Source organism: Rhinopithecus bieti, unplaced genomic scaffold (assembly GCF_001698545.2).
Source record: "Rhinopithecus bieti isolate Rb0 unplaced genomic scaffold, ASM169854v2 scaffold_46482, whole genome shotgun sequence".
Lineage (NCBI taxonomy): Eukaryota > Metazoa > Chordata > Mammalia > Primates > Cercopithecidae > Rhinopithecus > Rhinopithecus bieti.
In genome coordinates this window covers 530,498-541,259 of record NW_016818769.1, presented here as the reverse complement: position 1 = coordinate 541,259, position 10,762 = coordinate 530,498, and the positions used below count along the sequence as shown (strand labels likewise).

At 40.0% G+C, this 10,762-nt stretch overlaps 1 long non-coding RNA gene across 1 annotated transcript in view; it reads right to left on the bottom strand.

The window, feature by feature from the left end:
- Positions 1 to 1,034: 1,034 nt before the first annotated feature.
- LOC108518813 (uncharacterized) overlaps positions 1,035 to 10,762 on the bottom strand; it is a 25,979-nt gene continuing 16,251 nt past the window's right edge. The window contains exon 3 of the long non-coding RNA XR_001882473.1: positions 1,035 to 1,100. This is a non-coding gene — a long non-coding RNA (uncharacterized LOC108518813). The remainder of the gene's footprint in view (positions 1,101 to 10,762) is intronic.

Here is a 10,762-nt window from a genome sequence, read left to right as displayed (position 1 = left end):
ATATTGAATGTATCAATGTCTACTATATAATTTCTCTATTTGAACAACCCTACCCCCAACTACCATGTAAGTGCCAATGAGCCTGAGAGCTCTGTTTTGTTCACTGAGCACTTAGAACAGTGCCTGTCACCACAGTTAAGTACACAATAAATAATCATGATTATATAAATATAGCTTGGGAGTCAAGAGATATTATATATGGCTGATGGGACAAAAACTAGAGGTTTAAGTGTATTATTTAAAGGTATAAAAGCAACCAAGAATAAAACTATAATAATAACTATCAAAAACTGGGAGAGGGTAGCTAAATCCTTGTTTTTATTACAGAGAATAAGTACAACACACAGAAATAAAGTCTTGAAAGATACACACCAAATTACTTGCAGTTGTAACTTTGCAGGAGGCAGTTTAAAGGAATAAAGGGATAAAAATCAGTTATTAAAATTTTAATCTTGGCCAGGCACAGTGGCTCATGCCTATAATCCTGGCACTTTGGGAGGCAGAAGTGGGAGGATCGCTTGAACCCAGGAGTTCAAGACCAGCCTAGGCAACACAGTGAAACCGTGTGTCTACAAAAAATGAAAAAATCAGCCAGGCACAGGGGCACACTCCTGTAGTCCCAGTACCCAGAAGGCCGAGGTGGGAGGATCCATTGAGCTTGGAAGGTCAAGGGTATAGTGAGCCATGGTCGCACTACTGCACTCCAGTCTGGGCAACAGAGTAAAACCCTGTCTCAAAAAAAAATGCAATTTTTTTTTTTATCAAAAAAGGGAGGTGGTTTTCCTCTGAAAAGTGGGATTGGGAAGTGTGGCAGACAGCTGTTGTTTTTCAGTATAAACTCCTCAGCACTACCTTATTTTTACTATGTATACATATTACTTTGATGAAAATTAAAAGACAATAAATTTTATTTCTTTTTTTTGCTAATCAGCTGACTTTAGAAAATACATTTTTAAAGAAGCAAAGGAATAAGCAGTTCTAGGTTCACTCTAGTACGTAAACAAATATCCAATATATTCGCCAAAGTACCATACCTCATAACTGAGATGACGTTGGCCTTGGAAATTTTCAAAGCTGATGTTACCCGTTGATCACTATGGCTATAAAAATAAAAGGAGATAAAATAACATTAAACATTTGGTTTTAGGCACTTTAACTCCCTGATATGTACCTGTATGGATTTCAAATTTTTCCTCTATTATCTAAGATAGTCACTGTTTGAAAGCCAAGGCCTCCTCTCCCATCCATCTGTTATCTGCTAGGGGATTAATATAGTATTTTAACATTTGATCTTATTTTCTCCCTTCTGGATCATGTGGATTGGCTTCGCCATTGTATGAGTTTGCCAAAAGCAAGAGAAACATGCCAAACCAAACATCTGTCACTAAACTGCAGATTTATTATTTTTACCTAAAAGAATACTTGCTACATCAAGAATACTGTAGTCATTAAGCCAGATGAGGCCCCAGGCCAGGTGGATGGTGTGACCATGGACACCAAGGTCTCAGAGAACACCCTGCTCTTCCCAATCACAGAGCCGTGAAGGACCCAGCCTTTCCTAGTGGAATGCTGTCAAAAAAGACAACTAAGAGGAAAGTTCTGATGAGGGGATATGCAAGTCTACAAAGAGTTATTTGAGTCACTTTTATAGTTTCCACAAAATTTAAAGAGTGAGACTAAAAATGGCCCTCAGCCACTTATTCATTGGTCAGCCCTAGCATCTAATATAAATGCTCTTCCACAACCCCTAGCAAGCCGGGGGTGGGTGGGTAATAAAGACAGCTTTTGGCAAGACCTCAGGTGAAAGAGAAATTCTGATTCTCAACACTCTATCCCAGGAGGGTAGGGAAGAAAACAGGGAATTAATACCAAAGGACAGTGTTTCTATATCTCCACAGCATATCTTTAGGATGGGAATCAGGCTGTTACCTAGTTTCAAAGATCAACTTATAATAGCAAAGGTAAGGTGACAAGCCCTTCAAGGTATTTAAAACATAAGTACTAAAATTTTATCCGTACATTTATGTGTGTGCTTTTGAAAAAAAAAAAAAGGCCTGTATTGCAGTCCCCACTGTATAAATATATTTTTCACTAAATTTATTAGACATACAACAATTTTAGAAGACATCTGTCAAATACAATAACTTTAGTTTTAGAACTGTTAACATTATGCCATTTGTTTTCTAATAGTGTTTATTATGCAAGGACTGATTGCCTATAATTACCTAGACTCCCCCCACACCATTATCTAAAAGACTGGGACAAAGGATCAGAAGGTGACCAAGCAAAACAAGTACTTTGTTTTAGAGCCTTTACATTTCAGAAAAATCACTCCCGTGATGCTCAGAGCTTTCAATGCTATTAAACCACAGACTTTTGGCCAGGCACAGTGGCTCATGCCTGTAATTCCAACACTTTGGAAGGCCGAGGCGGGAGGATGGCTTGAGGCCAGAAGTTCAAGACTAGCCTGGCAACATAGAGAGAACCCATCTCTACAATTTAAAAAATGCAAAAATTAGCCAGACATATGCATATACCGGTAGTCCCAGCTACTCTAGAGGCTGAGGTGGCAGGATCACTTGAGCCCAGGAGCTTGAGGCTGCAGTGAACTATGATTGCATCACTGCACTCCAGCCCAGATAACAGTGAGACCCTGTCTCTAAAAAATAAAATAAAATGCATAGTTTTTAAAGCATCAGTAACCAGGAATCTCTATTAAGATTGTATACCATTCTTGTCCTCCTCAACCTCAGTCATCTCAATTCCATCCAGACATCCAAACCGGAACCCTGGGAGCGATTCTTGTCCTCTCCCTCTGCCTCAGTCTCCGTATCAAATCACCCCCCACAAAGCCCTGTTGAATATCATTCTAAAATACATCAGAAGCTTTTTCACGCTCTCTGGTTAAAGGTAGTCCAAGTCAACACTGTCTTACATTGGGGCTTACAATGCTACAATCAGAATTTTTAAATAAAAATAGTAGCAAACACCTTATAATCCTTATTATGGATCAGGTACCCCTCTAAGTGCTTTAAATGCATTAGCTGATTTATTCTTCTCAATAACCCTATAAAGCATTCCAGCACCACTTTAAGATAAAGAAACTGATGCACAGAGAATTTAACTGACTTTCCCAACATCACACAGCTAGGAAGTGGAGGAGCCAGCTGTCCCCTCCTCACTGACCCTTTGTATTCACACCTGCCATCCTCTGGTCTGATTTCCACACAGCAACCAGTGTGATTGTTTAAACAAGTAACTTGTACAGAACCAGAAACCTTGAAGTGAGAACGGAAAACAACTTCTATTCTTTTCTTCCCGACAGCATGATCAAACCGGCTCTGCAGGACAGGTTCTTTCCTGGTGCCTGGGGCAAGTCCCTCCACATTTTTTTTGGCACTCTCAGTTAATACAAATTCTCTTTTAGTCGCAAATAGTCTCATTTCAATAATAAAAATGTCCAGTTCAACGTGTTGGTTGAACTTCTGAACTTCATTACAGTTAATACTTTCTCCCCACCACCAATCCAAACCCCAAACCTGCTTGGGCTGGCAGCCTTTGTGGTGGGGTTGGCTCCTCTCTCCTGGCCTCCTCTTCATTGTCTCAGCCCCTTCAGCCAGCCAAGGTTGGCTGTGGCAGTGGCAGGTGTTTAAAGCTGACTCTTGCTCTCAGGACTTTTTTTTTTTTAGACAGTCTCGCTTTGTCACCCAGGCTGGAGTGCAGTGGCGCGTCGGCTCACTGCAAGCTCTGCCTCCTGGGTTCATGCCATTCTCCTGCCTCAGCCTCCCAAGTAGCTGGGACTACAGGCTCCCGCTACCATGCCCAGCTAATTTTTTGTATTTTTTAGTAGAGATGGGGTTTCACCGTGTCAACCAGGACGGTCTCGATCTCCTTTTTTTTTTTTTTTTTAAACGCACCCTAGATAGTCCCTGTAAGTTCCTCTGATTGGAGCTCATTGAAATAGGCAAAGCCTCGACCTTAGCTGGATGCTTACACATCCACTCCAGCCCCACCTTCAGCTTGACACGTGGACTGAATCTGAAGACATCTCCAGCCTCTTTCTGCTAAGGTTGTCTAGTGTGGGCAGAAGGTCTCTTAAGCATGATTCCCTTTTAAATGACCACATGTATATATTCCTGCAAAGGATTTCATACCTTGGAGCTGCCAATGAAACTCTCAATACCAGTTAACTTCCCAAATGCAGATCCTTACTTTGATGACAGTAAGCTATTTACCAGGTATTTCTGTGACCCATGGACTCCACAGGCTACAAATCAAACCTTCCATATGGTCTCCTTGGAGCTTCCCTCACTAGCACACCTGAGGCAAGGTAAAAATACCTGTCCTACCAATCTTTCATGGGGTTGTAGGGAAGACACAATGCCTTGGAGATTCTTTCAATGAGAATTTCCAAATCTCAACTATCTCCTTGGCCTTTTCAATTTTCGTTCCTATATAGCCTTAAGATAGGCAAAGGGGTGAAGATCCACAGAAGTGGTTTCAGCACCTCTTCTATAATTCTGCTATAGATGATCCGACTCACTGCACTTTGAAATGTGGGGGTAATTAGGCCCTCAGCTGCAGTGAGTCAGGAAGAGTCCTATTTTAACATTCTGTTAGAAATACTAACCATATCATGCCTTTCCATTGCCATTAGCATTAAATGATTAAAAAAAACACTAATCATACTATGTCCTTCCACTGCTATTGCTATTAAATGCTAACTCTTTACCATGTTCTATGGAGCACTACATGATATGGGCCTTGCCTACCTGTCTAGCCTTGTTTCATAACTCTCCTTTCCAGGTTGAGCTGCATGGGTCTTCTTGCAGGTCCTTGGATTCTCTAAGCTCTTTCCTACCTCATGACCTTCATACATGCCTAGAACATTCTTTCTCCTACCACTCTTGTCCTCATTTGTTAGGTCTCAGCTTAAATATTATCTCATAGCAAGGACTTTCCTGAAGTATTATAGCTCTCCACGCCCAGCCAACTATTCTCATTCATGTATATTATTTCACTTTACAGCATTTACCACAAATTGTAAATGTGTGATTGTGTATTTTCAAGTTTATGGCCATATGGCCAGAAACTGGTTAACGATTTACCAAATTATTTCTGTTTTCCTCCTGGACATACAGTTGAACTACATATCCCAGCCTCCCTTGCAGTTAGGTACAGCCATCTGACTGTTGTAGTCAATGGAATGTAGGTAGAAAAAGAACACTTCTAGGCCTGGCCTGTAAAATCTTGCCATGTCTGATCCCCTATTCTTTTTTTCCATTCACCAACTTAATAGAGAAGATTCAAAAGACCCAGAAGACCATAGAATCACAAGAGGAAAGTGATCTGAGTTAGTGCTTAGAGGGGAGAGTCCAGTAAAGTCAAGACATCAGCAGCAGCCTCACTGGACTATTGTTTGAGCAAAAAAACAAACTTTTATTAGGTTAAGTCATTGAATTTTCTCTTATAGTAGTATTCCAGCAAGTAAATTGAAGAAAGAATGACAGAATTAGATTACCACTATATTAAACCCTAATGAATTCATGAATCTAGACAATGATCATCAATGGCTATTATTTGTGATAGGAAGAGGAAGCTTTGAGAATATTCACAGATATTAAATATATTTCATTGCATCCTGGGCTCTCTTTTCTTTCTTTTGTTTTTTCAGTTTTTATTTTAGATTCCAGGGTACACACACAGGTTTGTTAGAAAGGCATATTGCATGATGCTGGGGTTTGGAGTATGATTAAACCCATCACCCAGGAAGTGAGCATAGAACCCAATAGGTATTTTTTCAACCCTTGCCCCCCTCCTTTCCCATTCTTGTATTTCCAAGTGTCTATTGTTCTCCTCTTTATGTCCATGTGTACCCCATGTTTAGCTCCCACTTGTAAGTGAGAACATGTGTTATTTGATTTTCTGTTTCTGCATTACTTCAGCTGCATCCATGTTGCTGTAAAGAACATGGTTTCATTCTTTTTTATGGCTGCATAGTACTCCATGGTATATTAGTATTAATGCCACATTTTCTTTATCCAATCCACTGCTGACGGGCACCTGGGTGGGGTCTATGTCTTTGCTATTGTGAACAGTGCTGCAAGGAACACACAGGTGCAGGTGTCTTTTTGGCAGAATGATTTATTTTCCTTTGGGCATAAACTCAGTAATGTGATTGCTTGGTTGAATAGTAGTTCAACTCTTATTTCTTTGAGAAATCTCCAAACTGCTCTCCCCAGAGGCTGAACAAATTTGCGTTCCCAGCAACAATGTAAAAGCATTCCCTTTTTTCCATAGCCCCACCAATATCTGGTATTTTTTGGCATTTTAACCAAACCCATTCTGACAGGTGTGAGATGGTATCTCATCGTAGATTTGATTTGCATTTCTCTGATATTAGTGATAAGCATTTTTTCATGTTCATTGGCTGCTTGTATATATTTTTTAAGAAGTGTCTGTTCATGTCCTTTGCCCATTTTTAATGGGGTTGTTTTTTGCTTGTTGATTTAAGTTCCTTATAGATTCTGAATATTAGACCTTTGTCAGATACATAGCTTGCAAATATTTTCTGCCATTCTCTAGGTCGTCTATTTACTCTGTTGTTAGTTTCTCTTGCTATTCAGAAGTTCCTCAGTTTAATTAGGTCCCGCTTGTCAATTTTTGTTTTCACTGCAATTTCTTTTGAGGACTTAGCCATAAATTCTTTGCCAAGGCTGATGTTGAGAAGGATATTTCCTAGGTTTTCTTCTATAATAGTTTCAGGTCTTACATTTAAGTCTTTAATCCATCTTGAGTTAATCTTTGTATATGGTAAGAGATAGGGGTCCAGATTCATTCTTCTGCATATGGACAGCCAGTTATCCCAACACCATTTATTGAATAGAGTCCTTTTCCCATTGCTTACTAGCTGTAGATGTGTGGCTTTATTTCTGGGTTCTCTATTCTGTTCCTTCCATTGGCGATTTTCTATTTTTGTACCAGTATCATGCTTTTTTCAGTTACCATAGCCTTGCAGTACAGTTTGAAGTCAGGTAATGTGATGTCTCTGGCTTTGTTCTTTTTGCTTAGGATGCTTTGGCTATGTGAGCTCTTTTCTGGTTCCATACAAATTTTAGAATAACTTTTTTTATTTCTGTGAAAAATGAAGTTAGTAGTTTGATAGGCATAGTGGACTCTCCTTTCTATTTATATTCACCTCCAGATGATCACATTTGGTCCCAGGCTTTTAATACATCCATCCATTGACAACTTCCACATTTTTATCTCCAGAGCTATTAATTCCAGTGAAGTTCTGGATTTCTATATTCAACTGCCTCCTCAAAGGCTCTACTTGGCTGTCTAAAAATTCCTTAAGTTTAACATGTACACAACAGAACTCTTTATTTCTCTCCAAAAAACCTCCTCCCACAGTCTTCCACATGTGAGCAGATGAATCTAAGCCACCATCATACCTCATCCAGTGACAGCTGATGTCCATATAATGAGTTCTTCACACAACATCTAGGGTGAGTGAACTTTTTAAAATTCAAATCAAATAATGCCACTTCCCTGTTTAAAACCTTTGTACACTCCAATACACTCAAAAAAATTCAAACATTTTTTCATGGCCTCTTGCTTCTTGGCTGCTCTGACTTCATTTTCTACCACACTTTCCATTGCACACTCTTCTCAAATCTTCTTATTGTTCCTTGAAAGAAGCAAGCTCATTCCTGCCTCAGGGCCTTTGTATTTGCTATTTCCCTGCTTGGAACTCTGTTCTACCATCTACTTATGGCTTTGTGCTACACTTCATTCAGACATCCTTGAGAAGGCTTGTCCAATCTATCAAAAATAGCACCTTGCCTCCTCCCACTGTCCCTGCCCTGACTCTTACTCTATTTTATTTTTTTCATTGAAGTTATTACTATTTGATATCATATATTTGCTTCTTTGTTTAAATATCATCTCACTTGCCAGAATGGAAGCTTCATGAATGCAGGAATTTTGTTTGCCTTGTCCATTGCTGTTTCTTCAGTGCATAGAAGAGTCATTACCAATGAGTGGGAACTCAATACATATTTGTTAAATAAACAAATTGATTAATGGATTATAAACAAGTGACCATAAAACCTTCCAAGTTCGACTCAATCACAGTTATGAGCCACATTTAGGAAACCCTGACATACAAGCATTCTGTCATTTATTGACTGGGTAACCTTGGGAGAGATGCCTGATCTCTCTGTGCCTCCGTTTTTTCATCTGTATAATGGAAGAATGATATCATCTGTTTCATAGAGTGCGAGGCTTAAATAAATGAATACATGAAGTTCTTAGACTAGAACAATGCATAGTATAATACACTGTAGGTACTCAATAAATGTTTGCTACATTATTATTATTACAGAATTCCAGATTTTCAGTGTTTTAAGAAAGTAGAGGAGGCCGGGCGCAGTGGCTCAAGCCTGTAATCCCAGCACTTTGGGAGGCCGAGACGGGCGGATCATGAGGGCAGGAATCGAGACCATCCTGGCTAACCCGGGGAAACCCCATCTCTACTAAAAAATACAAAAAACTAGCCGGGCGAGGAGGCGGGCGCCTGTAGTCCCAGCTACTCGGGAGGCTGAGACAGGAGAATGGCGTAAACCCGGGAGGCGGAGCTTGCAGTGAGCCGAGAGCCGGCCACTGCACTCCAGCCTGAGCAGCAGAGAAAGACTCCGTCTCAAAAAAAAAAAAGAAAGAAAGGAAAGAGGCCGTTTTCACTATTAAAGGAATTTTAAAGTCATAACCAATAAATATGTATTGGTATTTACAAAGCAGACCTTAACTGCATGAGAGGTAAGAAATAACAGAGAAACTCAGAATGAAAGTATTAAAAACCGCTTTCAATTACAAATCAATATGAAATACAAATAATTCTGAAAATATGATGTAGTCATTCAGATTTGACTAACAACCAAAATAAATCAGTTTATACACAACTTTTCAGGAATACACCTACAGGGTAAATTAAAGGACAGCTGAATTCTTCAATACTTAACGTCACTATAATCAGCAAAGACAGATGGAGGAGACCTTTCCTCCTGCCCTTGCCCCCTCTACTCCACATAACCACTATATCCCTCTCTTACTAAGAACTTCTATCTTGAAGGCAGCAACATGATTCATACTATAGCCCAGGCTTATCATATTAGGGCAAGACCAAAATACTTAGCCTGAAAACGGGGTTCCACAAATGAAGGTGCTTGATTAGCTAAGCTACATGTTAAGAAATCACTTCTGCACTAAAAGTAAAGCCAAAAATTGAAGCCAAACATTGAATAATTTTGATAAAACTTGCTTTTAAGTAAGTTGTTTCTGCATTTATCTCAGCTTCATTTCCTACACGTCACTGAGAGGAATTTTTCCTCTTTTTATCATCCACAATTATTGTTCTGGCATTTTGTTGTTGTGTTGGTTTGTCTGTTCATTTGCTTTCTTGCTTTACTTGCATCCTGATGTATTAAAAGCATCAGGGTGAGATTCTGCTACAATCTCCTTTGGCCAAACTTACTTGCCAAGCATGCAGCAGTCTTCCTGTTTTCACATAGCAACCTCCCATCTTTTCTTAGTATTTGGAAGCATGCCAAAGCAAGAAAATGATACTGGGTGTCTCAACATACCTTAAGATTTGGCCCTCCTGTCCCTCAAACAACCTAACAAGCAAAACATAGCCTTTTACAGAGCCCACCACAGCTCAGCAAGGCCTACTGCCTCTGTTGATTCCACCTCTGGGAGCAGGCCATAGCTGAACAAAAGGCAGCAGAAACTTCTGCAGACTTAAACATCCCTGTCTGACAACTCTGAAGAGAGCAATGGTTCTCCCAGCATGGCGTATGAGCTCTGAGAACAGACAGACTGCCTCCTAAAATGGGTCCCTAACCCCTGTGTAGCCTAACCGGGAGACACCTCCCAGTAGGGGCCAACTGACACCTCATAAAGGCAGGTTACCCTCTGGGACGAAGCTTCCAGATGAAGAATAAGGCAGCAATATTTGCTGTTCTGCGATATTTGCTGTTCTGTAGCCTCTGCTGGTGATACCCAGGCAAACAGGGTCTGGAGTGGACCTCCAGCAAACTCCAACAGACCTGCAGCTGAGGGACCTGACTGTTAGAAGGAAAACTAACAAACAGAAAGGAATAGCATCAACATCAACAAAAAGGACATCCACCAAAACCCCATCTGTAGGTCACCAATATCAAAGACCAAAGGTAGACAAAACCACAAAAATGGGGAGAAACCAGAGCAGAAAAGCTGAAAATTCTGAAAACCAGAGCACCTCTTCTCCTCCAAAGGATTGCAGCTCCTCTCCAGCAACAAAACAAAGCTGGACAGAGAATGACTTTGACAAGTTGACAGAATTAGGCTTCAGAAGGTTGGTAATAACAAACTTTTCTGAGCTAAACAAAGATGTTTGAACCCACTGCAATGAAGCTAAAAACCTTGAAAAAAAAGATTAGACGAATGGCTAACTAGAATAAACAGTGTTAAGAAGACCTTCAATTACCTAATGGAGCTGAAAACCATGGCATGAGAACTATGTGACTCATCCACAAGCTTCAGTAGCCAATTCGATCAAGTGGAAGAAAGAGTATCAGTGATTGAAGATCAAATTAATGAAATAAAGCAAGAAGAGAAGTTTAGAGAAAAAAGTAAAAAGAAATGAACAAAGCCTCCAAGAAATATGGGACTATGTGAAAAGACCAAATCTACATCTGATTGGTGTACCTGAAAGTGATGGGGA